Source organism: Pinus tabuliformis, chromosome 8 (genome assembly GCF_031772625.1).
Source record: "Pinus tabuliformis cultivar Carrire ecotype Pingquan chromosome 8, CPIR1, whole genome shotgun sequence".
NCBI classification, from domain to species: Eukaryota; Viridiplantae; Streptophyta; class Pinopsida; order Pinales; family Pinaceae; genus Pinus; species Pinus tabuliformis.
Genome location: NC_142294.1, coordinates 127,117,970 through 127,140,791, shown reverse-complemented (window position 1 = coordinate 127,140,791; position 22,822 = coordinate 127,117,970).

Sequence of the window (22,822 nt, the reverse complement as noted above, 5' to 3'; positions counted from 1 at the left end):
ATTCTAATGACAAACAAGACAAAAAGGAGTGATCTTTCTCTAAATACACCTTTTACAACATGAAAACTACAAGTGTTTAGGCTTACCTTATTCCAAAACGCTGTTGTTGAAGTCCGTTCTTGACGATCCGGATGAGCTCCTCCTTCAAGTCAATTCCTGCAACCACAAACAATCAAACAATTACCAAGCACTTGCATTTCATATAATAAAACATATATTCAACATGCAGACCAAGGAACACATGAAATAACTCATTAACACAAGCTATTGAGAAAAATAAACCAGTTTGTATTAATAACGAAACAAAGAAACTCTTACAACCTGGCCTTGGTGTTGTGCAAGTTCCTCCCAGGGTCCATCAAGGGTTTTCCTCTACTTTGACAAAGCTCACCCTCTCCCAAGTAGAATCAAGTGAAGACAATCTCTCCTCACAAAGGCTCTAATGGAAGACCTAAATCCTGCAGCATTTACCCAAAGAAAATGTATAGCTCCAACCTCCTCTCCTTCTGGCTCAATGCCTTTATTTATAGTGCTGTAAAGAGGTTATTCAGGTCCACTATCAATGGGATCATCCCCCTCTATGGGTGGGATAGCTCCCTTATTGATGGGATAAGTTCCCCCTTAATAGAGATACATGAACCAACTGGAGGCGCATCCATTTCATCAAACCGACCTCTAGAATGTTCTAGAAGTAACCACAAGTAACTTTTTCAAGATAAAACTCGCGCATTTTGCCTTTTACAGAGGGACGCACCTGTCCCTTAACATACAGAGCGTCCATGGACGCATATTTTGTGAACAAGGTCAGCGTCCCCGCAGGTAAGGCTAGAGAGAACCTGCGACCCCAGAGATAAACATAGTTTTTACAAGACTTTCTCTCTTCTTTGAGTTTGAGATGGATAACAGAGGCATGAGACTTGCCTAAGAGGGTAGCATGACTGTTGATTTGAGCCATACTAACTGTAAGTAGTCAAGGTGACATTTTTTAGTGTAACAGATTGCCCCCTAAAGTGCGAAGCCTGGAATAGAATAGGGTTTTGTAATTCTAGGAAGGGTGAAGCGCTTTATCATTTCAAGGATTGCCTTGTGGATGGCCTGGTTGGAACCTGCAATTTTCAACACAAAATACATGGATAAGATTATATCATCACTGAGGTAGGCATTCCCATACTCAGATTCAAAACTTTAACTAATGGACTAACTATTCTGATACAGGAATGATCTTGCAGTACATCATTTTTATAGACTTTTGTAGACACAGTATGGACGCAGCCATCTGTTTATGATTAGTCTACATAGATAATGAATACAAAACTCCTCGCAGCCTGGATGGTAGAAACTAGATCCAGGGTCTTCACTTCTACTTCCCGAATTGGTACGATTCTAGCCATGTGATTAAATGATTCGATGTCGAACATGGTAGAAACCACTTGATTACCAGTCAATGATGTAAACTGTTAACAAGCGTGAGAGAAACCACCAGTAATGTCAATGGTTCTCAAAGTACCAAGCACAACCCGTGAAATGTGAATAGATGTTTTGATGTCGAACACTTCACGGAATCCTCTGATCGAAAGTCAATGATGTAAACTGACGTCAAAGGCGAGAAACCTGCCATTGATGCATGCAGACTTCAAGGTACTGTCGATTCCTAAGTCATCTTTCTAGATAATGTGTCGATGTCGATAGAAAGCGACCCGTTGCAGGCAAGCCCGCAACACGAAATCATTGTTCAAGTTGAAGAAATGTTGCTGTAAGGACTGACTCAGGGATGGTCAAATGGATGACAAGTATTTTGCAGATGAAAGTTTTTGCTTGCAGACCTCTTGAACACATAACGACACAACAGATGGCTTGGTGACGAATAACTCAAAGTTAACCCCTGGAACCCGGTTAAAGACTTTCAAAGTGATTTGGTCAACTGTGAGGTAAAAGATTTCCCAACCCAGGTGAATGAAAAGTGTCGTGTTCAAGAGCGGTAATAAAGTTTCTTCTGAGACAAAAGGTGACAAATAGGTTCATTCTTCTCTTTTTTCCCCCACCATTTCTGGCAAGTACCTCTTTATTTTTAACAAGCTTGAGGAGGATAACATATGCTTGATTATAAGCTCATCCTTCGGACGAGTCCAACCTAGTTTAAATTCGAACCCTAGGAAGGAGTGGTTCGTTCCTGTTTGTAATTGAACAGGTCCTCTACTGTAAAAGTTTAACGAGCCCAGTATAGGAGAAACTCGGCGTTTTTCAATTTTAGAGAGTCTGAAAAAACTAAAGGAGACTCCACGTTGAACTTTTTCGTATATTTGTGTCCCTCAAGCCCGAAAAAGTATAAAATAATACCTGGGGGAACCGCTTGATCTTGCGACCAAGGAGTACTTTCATAATAGTGTCGTTAACCTGAAAAGTAAAAAGCGATCAAGGACACGTCGTTTTATTTCCTTATCGAGTTCGAAACGACAAAAACCCGGCAATCTTTTCCTGATTTTGCGGTCAGAAAAGAGCTAAAAGGGGACCGTCTTTTAATTCCGTTTTAACGAGTGAAAAAGAAACACTCGGCGATCTTTTCATGTTTTAGGAGTCAGAAAAGGGCTTAAAAGATGACTCTGATATTTTTGTTTGTGAAAAATTACAATTTCCCTCGAAATCCCTTTGTCCTGCACAAAAGCAACACATTACTCATACCTGTTTAAAATAGGCAAAAATACATTCAAAAACATCTTTTCATGGTAAAAAATGAACTAATTCATCCAAAAAACCTATAAAAAGACCTTTTACCATGTCATTTTTACCGTTTCACTGTTGAGGTTGAAAAAGGAGCTTTTGACAAGAAACTTCCCGTGGTTGCTGCGGAAAATCTGACCGTCGGAATCGAACGCCGTCTCATCCAGGTATTTTACACATCCTACTCTGCATTTCTATCCGTTTAGAATCAATTTTTAGGTTTTAGTTTCATTTTTTGGGGGGGTTTTGGTTTTGGAATGCGCCTCTCGGCGGACGCAGGTGCCCTTCGGGTGACCTGCGTCCCCCGACTTTTTCTCATACGGGAAAACGGTCGGAAGACGCAGCCCGCCTTCAGGCCAGCTGCGTCCGGGCGCCCTGTGCTACAAAGCCGGGGTGCGTCCTCCGAGAAACGCGCATTTCAAAACCCCAACTCTCTCAAAAAACCACCAAAAATTCCCAAATCAATTTCTAATTGCTATTTTTGATATGCAGGGCATTAATCATGTTAGACTGGAGAGAAAGAGAGCATGTAGAGGAAGATGAAGCTGCAATAAATCATCAACCTTCCCTGGATGCCCTAAGAGCATGCGGATTATACAAATATTGGACCATACCGGGCATGAGGGGCCAGGTAAGATTCTTGGAATGGCTGGTTGAGCGATGGAACGTACAAGAACAATGCTTTTACATAGGAGGGCACCAGCTCGAGATAGAGCCCTCGGATGTATACTTTCTCACTGGCTTGCCAAACAGAGGTGAGCAACTCAGTCTTGCGGGGACTAGGCCGGGTGGCCAATCCCTTGATAGTCTCCGCGAGAATTGGTGCACACCTGGGGCTCACCATTCAAAAGGCATAGAGATAAAACACATCACTCTGCCGGAACTCAAAGTCATAGCGTTCACGGTTACCAGAATTTGCGGCGCGGCCGCTTTACACATTGCTTCCGGATCCCAAATGCGGATGGCAATTGACTGTTACCAAGGCACCATTTTCAACTGGTGTGAAGCTGTGTCGGCTCATATGAAGAGCCAACTGACCAAGGCAAAGAACGGACGACTAAAGACTTTTGGATATGGGCCTATAGTCGTGAGCTTTGCCTTGGAGAGAATTCCAATGCTGATCCCTCAGCAACTCACTGTTGATATCTTGGGTCCCCAGCAGCCAAAGCTGATACGATGGGTTGCGGTGATGGCCCGGCATCCTGACGAGGGCGCGACAGTAGTTCGATTCTCAGATAGTTATTTTGACTGGTTAGAGGGCCAGCTTTTTGTGATACAGGACTTTCCGTATGCCGGAATGGATTTCAGAGGTGATCCGGACATGGTTCTTCCACAGGGAGAACAATGGGACGACAGAGGTACTTTTTATTTTCACAAGTTTTCTAGTTATGTATTTTTTGTATTTTTTATATATATCGTCTCAAAACTAATAGTAAACTTTTTCAAAATGCAGATGTTGGTCCACAGCGTCCAGCCAACCTCCGGCCTTATGATAGACTACATCCAGCTGCACCGGTACCGGCCCCACAGGATGCGACAGCAGAAGTACTAGCTGAGTTGGAGCATGATCTAGAGCGTCTCACGGCAGATATACCTGAGACTACTATGGACGACATTCCTATCAGGCTTCAGCGCTTCGTAGTCGCGGTCCCTGGACCGTTTAGGAGATTTTTGCGTAAGGTAGCCCGCGCAGTGGTGTCGTACAGAGAGCACCACCAGTGATTGACTAGTCACTTTTGTAGTCACATGTGACATTTTTGACTTTTGTACTATCATTTTGCCGATCATAAGGTGTTTTAAACCTATGATCGAAGACGATGTATATATTTTTTGACACACTTCTATCTATATATATCACTATTACCGGCTTATCTTGTTTAACATATGTGATGAAATGTTTTTAAATTTACTTGCATGATTATCGTAAATGTCTGTCCAACATTCGAGAAGCAATTGCATCTGCTAATGTATTCAAAGACCTTGGAATATGTTGATATTCAATGTAATCAAATTCACGTTCCAAGAGACGCACTCTCAAAAACAACCTTAATAACACAGGATTTCTAATGGCATAAACTCTATTAAGCTGTAATACAACAAGTTCAGAATCTAACCTCACTATCAAACGTCGAATTCCAAATGAAATAGATTCGGATAATAATTCAACCACTGCACTGTATTCTGCAATGTTATTCGTTGTTTGACCGAGGCTTACCCCATGCATAGAAACTAACTCGTCAGAGGGCGAATAGATAACCCAAGCTGCGGAAGAGATATTCCGTGTACTACGACAAGCACCATCAGCAAATCCAATGTATGTTTGGAGAGGCGTCGACATCTACAATATCAAGAGTAAAACCAAGATAAGCCAGAATAATGACGAAAAACCACACTTGCTAAGCTAAGCACACTGACTAAACTAACACACTTGCTAGCTAGAAAGAAAATCTAACCTATCTAAAAATTTCTCCATACCCATCATTTTAAGCATAATACCTCTTTAGGTAAAGTCCATTTCTGGGTTTACCCAAAGAGTCCCCATCAAAATCAACTAACTCATAAGCCCCTTTTGCTAGCTTTCGCTTTACAATGTAGGGCCCATGCCACATGGGAACGAATTTTCCGGCACCTAGCTTATCGTTAGCTTGATCATATAATAGTACTAGGTCTCCTTCCGAAAAACTTCGAGGGGTTACATTTTTATCGTACTGAGCTTTCATTCGTTTCGCGTGAGTCTCGATAGCTAAAGTAGCGTCACGTCGAGTCTCATCTAATTTAGCCAAGTATAATAACCGTTTCTCCTCTTCGGAAGTAGCTGGAAGTAATTCGACAGCCATTTGAAGTGATGGGATTTCGCATTCAATAGGTAACACAGCTTCTAAGCCATAAACTAGCTGGAAAGGGGTGAAACCTGTTGAATTTTTCACTGAAGTTCGATATGCCCATAGCGCCGAAAATAACATGTTATGCCAATTCGTTCGATGGATACCAATGATCCGTCGAATCATGATGACTAGAACTTTGTTGATTGACTCAACCAAACCGTTGGCTTGCGGATAATAAGGAGTAGAGCTATCGTGGCGCAAACCAAGCTGGCTTGTAAGCTCAGTCATCATGACGTTTCGAAAATGGCTCCCATGGTCAGTAATGATTGCTTGTGGGACACCAAACCTAGTTATGATATGATTGAATACGAAAACTGCAGCTGTCTTGCCGCTTGCGTCGAATGTAGGCATCGCCTCGGCCCATTTTGTAAAATAATCAACCGCGAGGATGATATACGCATGCCCCCCGGCCGAGTGAGGGTTACAAGTAATAAAGTCAATGCCCCATTTGGCGAATGGACCAGCGGCAATTATAGGGTGGAGAGGAGCAGGTGGAGCGCGCATCTTTCGATCAAACACTTGACAGTTGTGGCATGTTCTGACAGCAAGGATACAATCTTTAAACATAGACGGCCAGAAATAGCCAGCGCGCAACACCTTCTGAGCTGTGGCATACCCAGACATATGACCGCCACATGCTCCAGAGTGACAATCATTCAAAACTCTCTCAGCCTCTTCGTGAGTTAAACAACGTCGAAAAACTAAGTCTGCCCCCCGGCGATAAAGTGTATCTCCAATAATTCTGTATTGCTGGGATCGAAACCGAATTTTTCGACGGTCTTCCTTGGAAGCTTCAGGCCGAAAGGTTTGGGTTTGGAGATAGATGATTATATCCCCATACCACGGATCTAAAGTGCTAATAAGAAACAAAGATTCGTCCGCAATGGACTCCTCTGCCACAGTCTCTGTGTCAGCACTCGGGAAATCACACATCAATTCCGCAAAAACTAAAGATTTCTTAGACTTGGACTTCTCGAACTCCAAGTCGAACTCTTGCAGGATAACAATCCATTTAGAGTACTTGCCCCCTAGCAGTTGTTTTGTCAAAATATAAATCATAGGGTTGCAATCCGAAATAACTGTAGTCTTGCGGAGAAGAATGTAGTGACGAAAACGCTGGACAGCTTGAACGGCTGCCAGGGCCAATTTCTCCACATGCGAATATTTTAACTCAGTGGGATTTAAGGTTCTACTAAGATAATATATCACATGCTCTGCTTTGAATTCATCTTCTTGAACTAACACCATTCCAATGGTGGAATGCGAAGCTGCGAGGTATAAGAAGTAGTCCTGGTTGTAGTTGGGAGGATGCAATAACGGTGCATGGGTCAACGCGTGTTTTAGTGCATCAAAAGATTGTTGGGCAATCTCGTCCCAAAAGAATTGTGCGTTCTGTTTCAACAACCGTGTAAAACCTTTAGTGACCTCGGCGTAGTTTGGGATGAATCGGCGTAAAAAGTTCGCTTTCCCTTGCAAACTTTGGAGTTGGCGCAAACTCGAAGGAGGAGGCAATTTGATGATAGCCTCGACTTTCGAGGGATCGACGCGAATGCCGGCTTTTGAAACAACAAATCCCAGCAATCGACCTGTTTCTATACAGAAAACACACTTGTGGGGATTCAACCGAATTCGATAATGCCTACACCTCATAAAGATTGCTCGTAGGTGGACAAGGTGATCAGCTCGTTGTAAAGAATGAGCAGGCAAATCATCGAGATAGGGTTGCACAATGTGCTTGATGTCATGAAATGCATAAGACATTGCCCGTTGAAAAGTAGCGCCGGCATTCTTAAGCCCAAAAGGTAATTTGCAATAAGCAAATGTCCCCCATGGACAAATGAATGCCGTTTTTGGTTGATCGGCAGGTAGAATATTGATTTGATTATAGCCTGAGAAACCATCCATGAAGGAAAACATCTCACTTCCGGCACAATCATCAATAATTTGATCGATATAAGGCGTAGGATAGTTGTCTTTTGGACAAGCTCGATTGATATCCCTATAGTCGATACAGATTCTTATTGTTCCTTGTTTTTTATTGACGGGAACAATATTCGATACCCAATCCGTTAACGGGATCGGATAAATGAAACCTGCTTTCAACAGCTTTTCGACTTCTGCTTTAATCGCAGCCGCTTTTCGAGGGTGAATCTGACGCAACCGTTGCCGAATGGGTTTAGCATCCGGGTAGGTTTTGATTTCATGAACAACAATGGCAGGATCAATTCCCGGCATTTCCTCGTAAGACCAGGCAAACACGTCGCGGAATTCTTGGAATAGGGCCTTGTAAGTTTGGATTTCTTCTTCAGTACATGCGGCACCTATATGAATGTTCTCCTCGATTCCGGGCTTCACTGAAATATCAATGGGAATAGTACGAGAAATATTCCCTAAATTCAGCTCTGAATCAGAATGTTTCGTTGGATCCTGAGCGTCTTTGACATATTCAGCGGTAAAGATAGATGAAAAATCATTTTCAAATGCATCATCCTTAGGTAAAAACGAAGATCTGTGATGGAGATCTTCCCATGGTAGATCATCTACACTTAGGATTTCGCGAAGTTGTTCGTCAGATGACACTTCTTCGGGAAACGTTATCCGTTCTAAGGGTGAGGTGAAAAGTGACTCTTCACTGACCACATTCATTTGGTCGGTTTCGGTTGAATGAAAGTCGGTAAAAGACATAAGAGCTTCATAAGCAATCTCATACGGACTCAACGGCATAACATCACCGAGTGAGTCTAGCTCAGAGTCAGAGGGAACATACCAAGGATCATCATAAATAATGTTTTCTGACGTGATCATATGAATTGTTGCGAACGAAGGGTCTGCATTGAGTGGAGGGAGAGGAAAAGTTCCCAGTAAACCGGAATCCTTAACTAAACCTACACCAATGTCCCTATAAGGGATTGTCGTTTTACCAACATGCTGGATAGTTTCTGAAGAGGTTGGGTCGGATGAAAAGTATGTCAGCTGATCAATAGTCACGATCTTACCGTTATGTGGAAACTTAATGACTCTGAAGACCGATGAAACGACCGCTGTCATAGCATATGACCAACTTCGACCCAAAAGAAGGTTGTAGTCTAGAGGGGCATCAACCACTTCCACATCCAGACTAACGGTTTTACCTTCGACCCCTATAGGCAATTCTTGTAGAATACCAAACGGACGGAACCCACGGCCATCAAAGGCCTTAAGGATGGTGGGGGATTGGTTCAACGAAGGAGAACCAAGCGATCTCCAACATTGAATCGACATAATACACGTAGAAGCTCCCTCATCAATCACAGTCCGATGAATAGGCCTGTTTTTGACTATCACTGGAATTTGGAAAGCCATTTGATGGGGGAGACGCGGTGTACTACTTTCTAGATCAAAGATCATTAGGTTCGGGTCCTGAACATCGACAGCTCCAATAGCCGACAAAAGCAATTTTCGTTGCGCTGGACATGATTGCAGCACTTCGAGTGCCGACATTGCTGAAGGTGAAACAGCTAAGTCTTCAACAATGTTGTAATTCTGGGCTGCTCTCGCATGTGGATTGAAAGCAGACCTTCGAAGTACACCCTTGGCGGGCGGCTTAATCACTAAGTCTGGGTTAGGTTTTTCGATCTGTAGTGGATCGGAACCAGGAGCTGAGGTTGATGGGTTAGAGTGAGAAGATTCTGCTTCCTTACCATCAACAGGAGCCTTACTACCATAATCTTGCGATCGAGTCGCAATCCTGACATGAGACATCATCAAAATGGGTTCTTCACTGGCATTCGAAGAAGAACCTATCATCTTATTCTCCTGCTCTGGAAATGGATTTTTTAACACAGCAGGAGTGGGAGAACCTTTGACTATTTTCACTACCTCGGCCCGATGAGGGCAGTCTCTCGTAAAATGATCTTCTTCACAAATAAGACAAGGATATCGAGGTTTGCGCTTTTCGTCATTGGTTTCCGACTTTTCCGTTTTCTCCTTTGGAGCCTTGTCTGCTTTAGCCTTCTTCTTTCCTTTCTTCTTTCCACCGTTTTTGGATTTGGCCGTAGATGACTCTACAGCGTGAATGTCGGCGGTAAGTTCAGGAGGAGAAGACTCTCCTGTCGGAGAATCAGGCAAAGTGATAATTGGAGTATTGGAGGTCTTGGAAGACTTCTTCTTACTCTTCGTAGTCACGATACCGATCATACCATCAGCGGCATGAGATCCCGAAGGAGCAGCAGCGATTTGGTTTGACTTTGGAAGATCCGGAATTTTCTCGTGTAACGTACCCGACTGAGTGTAAACTAAGTCAAGGTATTGTGCCTGAGCAATGACTTGCTCCTCAGTAACTACTCCGGCCTTAGCTACATCTTCAGTAATTCTTGGTAATAATGATTTGACAAACCATTCAGCTAAGATTTGGTCCGGGATAAAAACTTTCACTAATCTCCTTCGACGTCTCCACTCATGAATGTGATCAGAAATGTACGTGGATGTCGATTGTTTTAGCGAAGTTAATAATTCTGTACCATTATCGTATCTGACTGGTAACTGAAAATGAGTTAAGAACGAGGTAGCTAACTGGCTAAAGTTGTAAAAAGAGGCCCGTGGTAACTCAATGTACCACTTGGCTGCGAGACCAATGAGTGTACGCTGGAAAAGACGTAAGCGGATGGAATCATCTGAGATGGAATTTGATGCACACCAGAGGTGGTAAGTCATCACGTGATTAGACGGATCCTCTCCAGACTTACCTTCGAACTTGGGTATATCGCTGGGCAACTTATTTGGCATTGGCGGCCAGAACTGAAGATATTGAATTGGATCGTTCGTTAGGCGCGTCAAGTCGGGTAAATCTAAAGTCGCAATAAACGGTAACTGCCGGTTAGGATCTCTAAAACTCTGAGTCACAATACCAGCCCCAGGAGGAGGATATCCAGGATAACTAGGAACAGGAGTCGCATTTGGGATATTATATCCTCCTGGAAAACCAGGATTAACCGGACCGTACTGGGGTTGCTGAGGTGGTTGATAAGTGTACCCAGGATACGGTTGATACTGGTAAACCGGTTGTTGGGCAGCTTGCCCAGGTTGATACTGTCCCTGGTACGGAGGTTGAACAAATTGAGGTTGAGTAGTAACAACCGTACTTGTACCAGGTTGGCCTGCAGGCATCTGGACTGTGGTTTGAACCGTGGGTCCAGACAACGGTACAGATGTCTGAGGAGTGGTTACAGGGACAGTAGAAACCGGAGCTGCCGATACTCCAGAAGTAAGCATGGTAGATGAAGCGGTAGTTGCTGCAGCCGTGTGAGGTGGAGTACCAGGTGCAATTGGCGGCTGAGTAACTACAGAAGTTACAGGGGTCTGAACACTTGACTGGACAGGTTGCGGTTGCTGGGGTGGACCAGGAACTGCAGGTTGTCCTGCTTGAGGTACCGACTGTATACTTGGTTGCGACATCTGTTGACCCTGTGACGGATCCCATGTTAACATTCCAGGGTATTGACTCGTAACAGGTTGAGGATACTGAGATCCATAGCCGTATTGAGGATAGGGTTGATAACTGTAAGGTGCAGTCCCATATGATTGCCCTTGAGGTGGTTGATAACCTTGACCAGGGTATTGACCCGTAGGTTGATAACCTTGAGGTAAATACGAATACTGGGGTTGACCTTGACCTTGAGGTTGGTATCCTTGAGGTTGATACCCTTGGGGTTGATACCCTTGGGGTTGCCATCCTTGAGGTTGCCATCCTTGAGGTTGATATTGATACTGAGGTTGACTTTGGGGTACATATTGAGGCTGGGGTTGATACCCTTGGGGTTGATACCCTTGAGGTTGCCCCCCAGTCACGAATGAAGTACCTTGAGGTTGCCCCCCAGGCATTAACGAAGGTTGCCCCCCAGGCGGTAATTGGCCACCTTGAGGTTGGTTAATGGGAGTTGAACCTGACATCATATAAACTTCACCTATACTCAATGGTACATTACCACTGTTTCCAACTAATAACCCATGATCAACAGGTTGAGGAGATGCTCCCGCAAAGGTACCAGAAAGTGATTGATACCCAGTAGGAACAGAAGGACCGCCATGTAAAAATGATTCAGGACTTTGTGAAAACACAGATGACTGACCAGACATATTTACAGGAGAATGAATTCCTCTAGGTGGAACCGGAGTACGAGGTGTAGAAAAACCTACTGAGTTGTCTAAAAAATTGGTTAATGCAAGGTACCAAGATTCACTTCTAGGAGGACTGTAAAAGATGGATTCACGCTCCCTTAGATCAAGGGTAATTAGATCTTCAGAATCAGAAACGCCTATTTCTTCCTCTGGAACAAGTTCTTCTATAGCAATTAATCCAACAGGAAGATTTTCGGTGATAATTCTTTCTATTCTTGGTGAATCAGGAACACTAGGAGTTGGAGTAACAGGTTCTGAAATTTCAGGTTCTTCGCCTGTTTCACTGGCAGATGAAAAACTACCAGCAAGCTCGGAAACTGTAACAGCTTCGGGATTGTAACCTGTTTCTAAACTTTGGTAATCTGGATGGACTACCAAGGAAGATTCTCCTTCTTCAGGTGATCCTACTCTACTGCCACTAGGAGGAGTTACAAGGACCTTTAACCCTTCTAAATGACCCGGAACGTCTTCAGGAGATTCACCCCGCGATTTACGGAGTTTTCTTAACAAATCTATTCCGGTAACAATCTCAGGAGACTTGCCCCGAAGTCTACGGGACTGTCTCGGTAATTCCGCCACAATTAAAGATTTTAACTACAACACACGAAAACAAAGTAAAAAATTTCAAATCAAACCACCTAAAGTCTTCTAAAGAAGCAAACAAATTTGAAGCACACGCCTAAATAATCTAGAGCGTCAAACCACACACAAACAGTAGTCTTCCGGACCAAAAGCGCTAGTTGGTGATTAGGCCCAACCTCGCAGGATTCAGTACAGAAATGGTGGGTGGAACAGTTACCCCGGCAACCTGCTTAATGAATAGACTGGACCAAGTTCCTCCACTTTAACCGTCTCGAAGTGAAGCGAACCCCCCAGAAAATCCAAGTGAGTATAACCGACGTCTGCTCCAGGTACAGTGGGACCTTCCCTCCACCGTCACCTTGGGTAGAATCCTAGATATTATGGCCACTAAGGTTACCAATCACAACAATTACACCTGGGGGAACAGTCTAAACTCCGACAGCACGCAAGGGCAGAGTAGCAAGCTCCAATCCCCTTACCGGCTCCTTGACAACAATCCAAGGTTTACCGATAAGTGACCCCTGGCTCCTCGACAATGGTTAATCCGAGGTTTACCGTTTGTAATACGTACTGCCTGGCGTCGTTCCCAACGAGGGAGGAATGATCCCCTCACTGGTTCGGACACGAGCTCGTGCTTCTCCTTTAAGAGGAGCTTTCCCAGAATGTAACTGAAACAATTGGATTTGTTCTACTCAAGATAGACTATCTGTTTGGTTTTGTAGTCTTGGAGAGTTAAGTACTCACCTACTCCAAGACCCTAGCCTAAGCTATGTTGGTGCTTCAGAGCCCTAGAAAAATAAAGATTACTAGATTGATTTTAATTTAAGCGTTACTTTTAAGGTTGTTTCTTAAGTCAAAAGGTGATGGAAGTGAAACTAGTGGTGTGTTGACTCGACTCGAAACCACTACAAAATGCACCTAGAATGATTTATCCACTACTTTACTTTTTCGATGAATTGCTTAACTAAAAAGTTGAGAGAATGCAATCTTTATAAAAGCAACTTCTTAATTGAAGACAATCAAAGAAACAATTCGTTTTTCTTTTCCAAGCATAAAAACATAACCTCTCTTTACATGCACGAAAAAACTCTTTTCTTCTTTCGAAAACAAAAAGCTACTTGAAACAAGACTTTTTAAGAAGATGTTTTTGTATTTTTCTTTTAATAAAGCAAATAAATCTAATATAACCAAAAATCAATCTTAACAACTCTTAAAATCTATGAAAATGCACTCATAAGCAAACTAAAGGCAAATTTACTCTAAGCAATCTTAACGAGGCCAAAACTAACAATGATTATTTCTAAGGTGTTTTACTTGATCACAATCAAATCAAGGACTAGCTTATTGCAGAATCAAAAACTAGCCAAAACAAAACTCTAATCTTTTTGTTCTTTTTGTAAAATGGAAATCAATACTTTATAAACAAGCAATTCGAAATTTGACCCAAAACAACTCAAATGGCAAGTTGCTCACAAAGGAGACTTTACGACAGGCCCGACTTCTAAGAAGGTTGACTAACCAGAGAGATCTAAGGCTGGACAACTTTCTACTATCAAAGTCACTACAAAGCCTTTCCAAAAATCAAACCCTAGGTCTAAACTTCGTTGAAAACCACTAAAACACTCAAAGCTCACAAAACTAGTTCAGGTGAAAATTCTTGACAGGGTACTAAAGGATCTGGGCAGAAAACACTAAGGAAAAACAAAATCTAAAAGCAATTTAAAGCAAAAATGGAATTTTCTTAAGTTTTACAGGAAGACGCAGGCAACCCGTTGTCACAGGTGCGGCCCCGCTCTGTGCAGACGGCAACAGCGCGTCCAAAGACGCACTGTGCAGTACTAAGAGGGTGCGTCCTTCTGGAAAAATGAAGAAAAACCAAATCTAACTAAATCTAAAGCTAAGCCACCCAAATACTAATTCTCACAGTCAAAAACCAGAAAATAAAAATGATTTTCTCAAAGCAAAGTTCATATAAAGGAAAAGACTCTCTCATTAATGGATTCCCCAGTGGAGTCGCCAATTTGTCACACGGAATCTGTCAAGGGTGCGGACACGACTGACCTTCCTAGAAGTCTAAGACATTCTAATGACAAACAAGACAAAATGGAGTGATCTTTCTCTAAATACACCTTTTACAACATGAAAACTACAAGTGTTTAGGCTTACCTTATTCCAAAACGCTGTTGTTGAAGTCCGTTCTTGACGATCCGGATGAGCTCCTCCTTCAAGTCAATTCCTGCAACCACAAACAATCAAACAATTACCAAGCACTTGCATTTCATATAATAAAACATATATTCAACATGCAGACCAAGGAACACATGAAATAACTCATTAACACAAGCTATTGAGAAAAATAAACCAGTTTGTATTAATAACGAAACAAAGAAACTCTTACAACCTGGCCTTGGTGTTGTGCAAGTTCCTCCCAGGGTCCATCAAGGGTTTTCCTCTACTTTGACAAAGCTCACCCTCTCCCAAGTAGAATCAAGTGAAGACAATCTCTCCTCACAAAGGCTCTAATGGAAGACCTAAATCCTGCAGCATTTACCCAAAGAAAATGTATAGCTCCAACCTCCTCTCCTTCTGGCTCAATGCCTTTATTTATAGTGCTGTAAAGAGGTTATTCAGGTCCACTATCAATGGGATCATCCCCCTCTATGGGTGGGATAGCTCCCTTATTGATGGGATAAGTTCCCCCTTAATAGAGATACATGAACCAACTGGAGGCGCATCCATTTCATCAAACCGACCTCTAGAATGTTCTAGAAGTAACCACAAGTAACTTTTTCAAGATAAAACTCGCGCATTTTGTCTTTTACAGAGGGACGCACCTGTCCCTTAACATACAGAGCGTCCATGGACGCATATTTTGTGAACAAGGTCAGCGTCCCCGCAGGTAAGGCTAGAGAGAACCTGCGACCCCAGAGATAAACATAGTTTTTACAAGACTTTCTCTCTTCTTTGAGTTTGAGATGGATAACAGAGGCATGAGACTTGCCTAAGAGGGTAGCATGACTGTTGATTTGAGCCATACTAACTGTAAGTAGTCAAGGTGACATTTTTTAGTGTAACTGCTCTATCCCTTGAAGTTAAGGTTTTCATTGTTCAAAATCAAATGAAAAGAATGTTTATCATCATAGTTGCATTCTAGGAATTTCAAAGACATCATGCAGTGAACCTGAAAGACAAACTCTTAATCAAGATCAACTTAAAAGTTATCTCAATTAACCTAATGCAGCATTGTCACCTAACAAATAACATTTAGAGGTTCTAAGCTAGAGACGTGTTTCAGCGTCGTAAAACATAGCAGCTGTCGTTAATTGTCTGCGATACATTCCAAGCATGATACCTCATTCCACGTACGTAAATATATCGTAGCTCGTCCATGTAACTTTAGGTATATAGGGCGGTGTTATAGTATGAAAAGTATAAAGGAATGCTATCATTGTGTGGTTTTGCATTAGACAACGCTAACACAGATTGGGCCTCCACGTACTTTCATGTATATATGGGAGGACTACATTAGGTTGCTATCCATCCTTCGGTAACTGAATCACCCGCCTTGTACACTGTGATACACCAAACACAACATTCAGGGATATTTCCTAAATGTATGTTAAGTCCTTGGTTTACTGAGGCAGTGTATTGCAGCTCATAGTTACTTGGTAATCCTTTTGCCTAGATTATCCGTCTTTTGTTTTGTTATGTTATTTTGATTAAAATAAATTAATTGACGATGGATAGCATCCTTCACGTCACTCCTTAGTTGATCTTAGGTTGAAACATATGGTAGCAACTCCGGATTCCACCGATCAAGGAAATTATTTTGATGGGAATCCCAGTACTTTTCCTCCTTTCGAAAATATTGGTGCTCCTTATATGGCTAAATTGTCCCTTACAAGACTTACCATTGGATTTCTAGTATGATTGTTCTCAACCTCCTTGGCCCCATGTTGCGGCCTGAAAATTCTGCTGCCGAAACATGGGGGATAACCACCCGGTCTGGACCTTAAGACAACTCCTTTTCTGTTTAATGTCGTGCCTCTGACTAGGGATAATGGGACGAGTTTCTCAGTGTGGTTTTTAAGATGAGAGTGGGTGGTTCATGAGTTCTTTGCAATAGAATAATGATAATTTAAGTGACCTATTCTATAATGTAATTTCTCTAACTAACTTATTCTAATATAAACCTGGGTGTTCCTATGTGGTATTCGATCTACAAAGATATATGTTTAACATGTGATAATAAATATTGAACACAACTAAACAGAGATGATAATGTAAAAGATAATTCCTTTAACTAAATAGTTAGTCAAAGGAATTTATAAAATATATCGCATATATGATGAGTTATACATGAAAATCAGAACTCTAGCTAGGCATCATACAAAAGTGCGATTAATGCTTAACATGACCAATAAATCTCACATATAATTCATGAAAGTAAAGTTTCTCCACTAATTAAATGTAAACATAATCAACCATACATGATAATAGTACCATATGTGTGAATTCCTTCTCATTTTACAAATGACATAGACCAACTTCTTTCTTCAAATCAAATTGTCTCCCAAGAATACAAAAGTTCATCAACAATGGAAAGTAGTCTGATATCTAAAAGAAACAATCATGTTCCATAATTTCACCAAAGCATTCACAAACGTATAATAGTGCATTCTTTGCAAATGTTTTTGATAAAATTCTAGAACCTTCTCTAAATGCATGAGAAGGGTATAAATACTATTCTAAATAAATGTGCAAAAAATAGCTTATACAAAATTTGAGGAGGTTTTAGACAACCTTCCTCCTAACTAGGTAACTAACTCCAAAAATAAACAGAGCCTAAATAAACAAAACTAAGAGGATGACTTGATGTCTACTAGCTTGTCCTTTAAAAAGAAAATATCGGTCATTGGTTGAATTTGAGGAGGTGGACCGAAATGAATCTTAAGTTGTCCTGTGAAGATCACATTATTGAGCGGTGGCAACATCCTTTGAGTCATGTGAACGAAATAGTTGAGAGTCATAATCTAGCTATGTGGCTTAACAAGATACTACTAATATGACTCCCAGTTAGTCGTGGTCAGTTTTATAATTGCCTCTCTTTTACTCCCCGCCTTTACTTGCCAGTCTTTATATAGAGCAGGTAAATCAGGAATTTCTTTCATATTTCCTTCTTTGATGAGATTGGTGACAAATATGATGTTATTCACTACTTTGATAATGTTATATGATAGTCTAGCTACCCTTGTGACTGCTCTCTTAGCCTGTTTAATTCTGGCATACCAATCTGTGAAGAGAATGTCTTTATGAGTTTCTTCAATCTTGGGTAGATTGGATTTCCTTCCATATTCTGTTTCCTGCCATTTGATGAACTCAGAGATTCTGGTGTGTAAATCATTAAACTCTGTTCTTTAGTCGATTGCCTTATCTGTCAGCTAGTCACTAGTAGTAAAATAGCGAGTAATGTGAGACATATTCTAGCAAAAATACTCTTGTTGTTTCACTAGAAGTGAATTTAATTCCAGGGCCTCTTTGATGAACTCCTCGGTAGTGGGATCATCCTTGTATCTTTCCATGGATTGTTGCAATTCCTAGAGTTTCATATTTTTGGTCGATATATTAGCCTCATGGCTTATTTTTACGACCTCCATGTCTTGCTACAATTGCATCAGTTTCTATGCCACCTACCTCTTTGTGCTTGCTTTCTCTGCCTCGAGCTCTTGTTCGAGCTGCACAATTCTCTCCTCTTTCTCCCTTAGTAAATTAGAGACCTCAGTAGCCTTTTCCACAGTGGCCGATGCGTATTATTCCGTGAATTGTGATAGTCTAGTCAAGTTCTTGGCCAGATTGAAAGGAATTTCCATCCATACAAGGTCCATCAGCTTGTTTCCAGGTGGGAATTCAGGTGTATATACCCTTCTCCTATTTCTCTGGCTTTTAACTACAACCTTGTGGAGAGGGCTATAGAACACATCAAGTGGAGGTATTTTAGTTACTTTCAGAATAATTTCTGATGTGGGAATAGCAGGGAAAATTTTAGTATGTTGGGACATTGTTGCTTGTTCATCCATAGGTGTATATTGTTAGTAGACAAACTAGGGCTATGTATATGTATGAACATGCAAAGGAGTCTTGCATTCCTCTATTTCTTAGGGATTTGAGGCTTTGGGAGTGCCTTCCAATTTCAGATTAAACTGATCCCATTCCTACCTCAAACTACCTCCTTTGGACTTTGAACTGATCTCTGTAGTCGGGGTGCTCATGACTTGCTTCTCAGTTGACTTCTTGTTGGACTCAGCCATATTGTCGGCATCTTGGGGTTTCCCTATGTCTGGTGCCTTCTCAATGTTTACCTAACAATCTATTTGAGAGCTAGGGCCTCCACTATCAATAGTGACAATTAGAGTAGACTTATCCTCGGGCTTTAATAGATGCATTGGGATCACTCGAAGCCTCTCATCTTTGAATTCCTGAAATATTTGAAAGTTATCAGGTTTTAGGTTCGCTTTTTCCCATTTGAACACTTGTTTGAAGGATGTGGCTGACTATAACAAATCCTCAAAATAATTATCGTCATGATTGTATGGCTTTAGCTTTACTCGAGTAGTGACATTATATGCCACTTTGTTTGGATCAAATTGCCTCTTAGGAAATGTATGAAGCCTGAGGGCTTCCATATGTGCTGATTCCTTAGTAGCATGAACAAAATTGGCTAAAGTAAAAGAATCACATTTGACAAGGAAAATGGGCCATAATGAATTCTTACCGCCTTTGAGGACTTTAGTCAGGCCCTTTTGTTGGCATTATGACTCAGGTTTGGCGCTATGGCACAGGTGTTGTCCTTGATGGCAACTCACTCAAGTGGCAAATCACTATTCAAGCTCTCAAAATAATAGAAAATGAGATACCCATAGGTGTGCCTAACAAAAGCTGCAGACCCGCAGGTGCCCCAAACAAGAAGTGTGGACATACCCGTAGGATCTCTGAACAAAAGGTGCAGACGTCAAATTCACTCACTTCCATGCAGAAAAGCGCACACACGTGGGAAATTTTATGATTGATCCATGGTATTTAGTCTGCATTTTGTGATCCTATGGTTTTGGTCTGTGGTATTGCATTCAAAAGAATTGAACCCAAGTATTGAGTCCTTGGTATTGTTTCTCAATGGTTTTGGTCCATGGTTTGAGAAAGGCCTAGACTATAAAAAGGGAAGGAGATCATTTGGCCCATATACTTGTGAACATTGAATATCATAAGATCTGAAATTTTGGTGATCGGTTTGTGAAGCTAGATCTGAATCAAGGAGAAAACTGTGAATTAAAAGGTGGATCTACTAATAGGTCGAGGTCTCTTTGGTGCATGGTCAGATCTGTGAATTCGATAGACTGGGGTACAATTGAGGATTGTTAAAGTGTTTATATCTGGAGGTCCGCAGGCGAGATACGGCTCAGGTGCTTAGGTATGTAGTCCAGTAGACAATGCAGGTGCGGAGGTGCGCAGTCCGGTAGACAGCGCAGGTGCGGAGGTGCGCAGTCTAGTAGATGGATCAGGTGCGGAGGTGCGCAATCCAGTAGATGGATCAGGTGCGAAGGTGAGCAGTCCAGTAGACGGATCAAGTGTGGAGGTGCGCTATCGAGTAGACAGAGCAGGTGCGGAGCTGCACAGGCTAGACACAACAGAAGTGTGGATATTCACAGGTTTCTATTGGTGAAGTTGCGGACTTTTCTTGAAATATATGTTGGCCGCCTTTTTTCTATTGCTGCAGAGTTCTAGGTTTAGAATCTGTGTCTGATTAATGGTATTGCTTTTCTGGTTACTACATTCTGAGAAGCTATTGTTTGATTCATTAGTTTATTGTAGAAGGAGATTGGTTGATTCACATGTATTTGATGATTATTTAACGTGGTCCCTGGAGGAAAAGAATTAGGTCAGCACCTACGTACTAGTAGCTCAGCTAGTACAAGAGCTAAGGGGGTTGTAGCTCCCTTCCAGGAGAGTCTGGAAAATGAGAGAGGGTTGTAGCTCTCTGTAGGTTGTAGCCTACCTACTGGTAAAGGACTGCACCAATATAGAATCATTGTAAAAAGAAGTTTCTAATTGAAAGAAGATAGAGACATATTACAGCAGGTGGTTTTCACCAACATTGGGTTTCCACCTTATATCGGGTGTTCTTTGGTGTGACTATCTGTTTTTCTTGTTCTTTTTCATTATTATATGGTACTGACATAAAAATTAATGGTCAACATCTGAAGAATAAATTGAATTATAAATCTAGAAGGTATAGTGAAAATAATTTGATAATACTGATTCACCCCCCCCTCTCAGTATTATTTTCAACAATTGGTATCAGAGTAGGTCCTTTTGAAGAAGCTTGATCACTTGAAGGAATATCCATCATCATGAGTGTTACACAGTAATTTGTCACCATTGGTCACCGTCCCTATCGCCCCGTTTCCATACATTGGAGGATGCATTCTGGGACCTGTGAGCAGTGACATAACCCAAAAACACTTGCATTATGTTCCCCTGAGTATGTACTTCATGTTCCCTGAAGACACCTTCTGCAAATTATCCCTGGAAAGTACTCTTTTTCCATTGGCGCAGGTCCACAGTATCTTACCCGCGCCAATCACTGAGATCCTCAAAAGCGGGCGCGACCATTGGCGCTTTGTCACAGAACAACACTCGCGCCAGCCCAGTTTGGTAATGATTTTTGACAAACGCACACCCATCTGCTTTTTCCCTTCAGATCACGAAGTCTTTTGAGGGTAAAATCCATCTGATAGAGGTCGAGAGTCATCATCTATCCTTGACATCTATCCACAGTGGCTTTTTCAGAGATAATGCCAATCCACAATGAGTGTCCTGGTTCATCGAATCTTTCTCCCTTGTCCATCTATAAATATCTGTCCTCATGCATTAGACAAGCTAGTGGTTGAGTTCTAAAGTTTTTGAAGGAATGCTAGTTGTGGTTACACTTGTCATGAGTGATAGTGAAGCATAGAGAAGTTATGCTGCCGGAGAGGAGGTACATTGCAAGACACATATAGTTGCTCGCCCAGCCAGAGGAGAGGTTCAACGTCAGAACCTTGGTAGTAACTTTTCCTGTCTATTATTCATTAATGAACGACTGCTATTATAGTTCCAATCTCATTGTCTATTATAGTGATGTTTGATTTATTTCCTTTCTGACTGAAATATAGTTGTGCCTTGGTGGATTTTATGCTTGTATCTGTTTCTTCCTTTGCATGTGCAGGTGTTCGTTTGCAAGGATTGCAAGGATTGTGACCTGCCGGAGCGAGGGAGCGGGAATACCAACTCTGCTTCAACTATAGCGTTGGATTCTAGGTTGGTCTTCTTAATTCACCTTTAATGTACAACTAGGAACTTGCGTGGCAGCGTGAATTGATTGTGGCTAGTTCTGTTTTAGGCTAGTGGGATCGCCTCTGTCCGCAGAGGGGATTTACCTATCCAACAATTTGGCGACTCCACTGGGGATCGAACCCAGAATCTCTGGTTGAACTTGCGGACAGAGGCGATCCCACTAGCCTAAAACAGAACTAGCCACAATCAATTCACGCTGCCACGCAAGTTCCTAGTTGTACATTAAAGGTGAATTAAGAAGACCAACCTGGAATCCAACGCTATAGTTGAAGCAGAGTTGGTATTCCCGCTCCCTCGCTCCGGCAGGTCACAATCCTTGCAATCCTTGCAAACGGACACCTGCACATGCAAAGGAAGAAACAGATACAAGCATAAAATCCACCAAGGCACAACTATATTTCAATCAGAAAGGAAATAAATCAAACATCACTATAATAGACAATGAGATTGGAACTATAATAACAGTCGTTCATTAATGAATAATAGACAGGAAAAGTTACAACCAAGGTTCTGACGTTGAACCTCTCCTCTGGCTGGGCGAGCAACTATATGTGTCTTGCAATGTACCTCCTCTCCGGCAGCATAACTTCTCTATGCTTCACTATCACTCATGACAAGCGTAACCACAACTAGCATTCCTTCAAAAACTTTAGAACTCAACCACTAGCATGTCTAATGCATGAGGACAGATATTTATAGATGGACAAGGGAGAAAGATTCGATGAACCAGGACACTCATTGTGGATTGGCATTATCTCTGAAAAAGCCACTGTGGATAGATGTCAAGGATAGATGATGACTCTCGACCTCTATCAGATGGATTTTACCCTCAAAAGACTTCGTGATCTGAAGGGAAAAAGCAGATGGGCGTGCGTTTGTCAAAAATCATTACCAAACTGGGCTGGCGCGAGTGTTGTTCTGTGACAAAGCGCCAATGGTCGCGCCCGCTTTTGAGGATCTCAGTGATTGGCGCGGGTAAGATACTGTGGACCTGCGCCAATGGAAAAAGAGTACTTTCCAGGGATAATTTGCAGAAGGTGTCTTCAGGGAACATGAAGTACATACTCAGGGGAACATAATGCAAGTGTTTT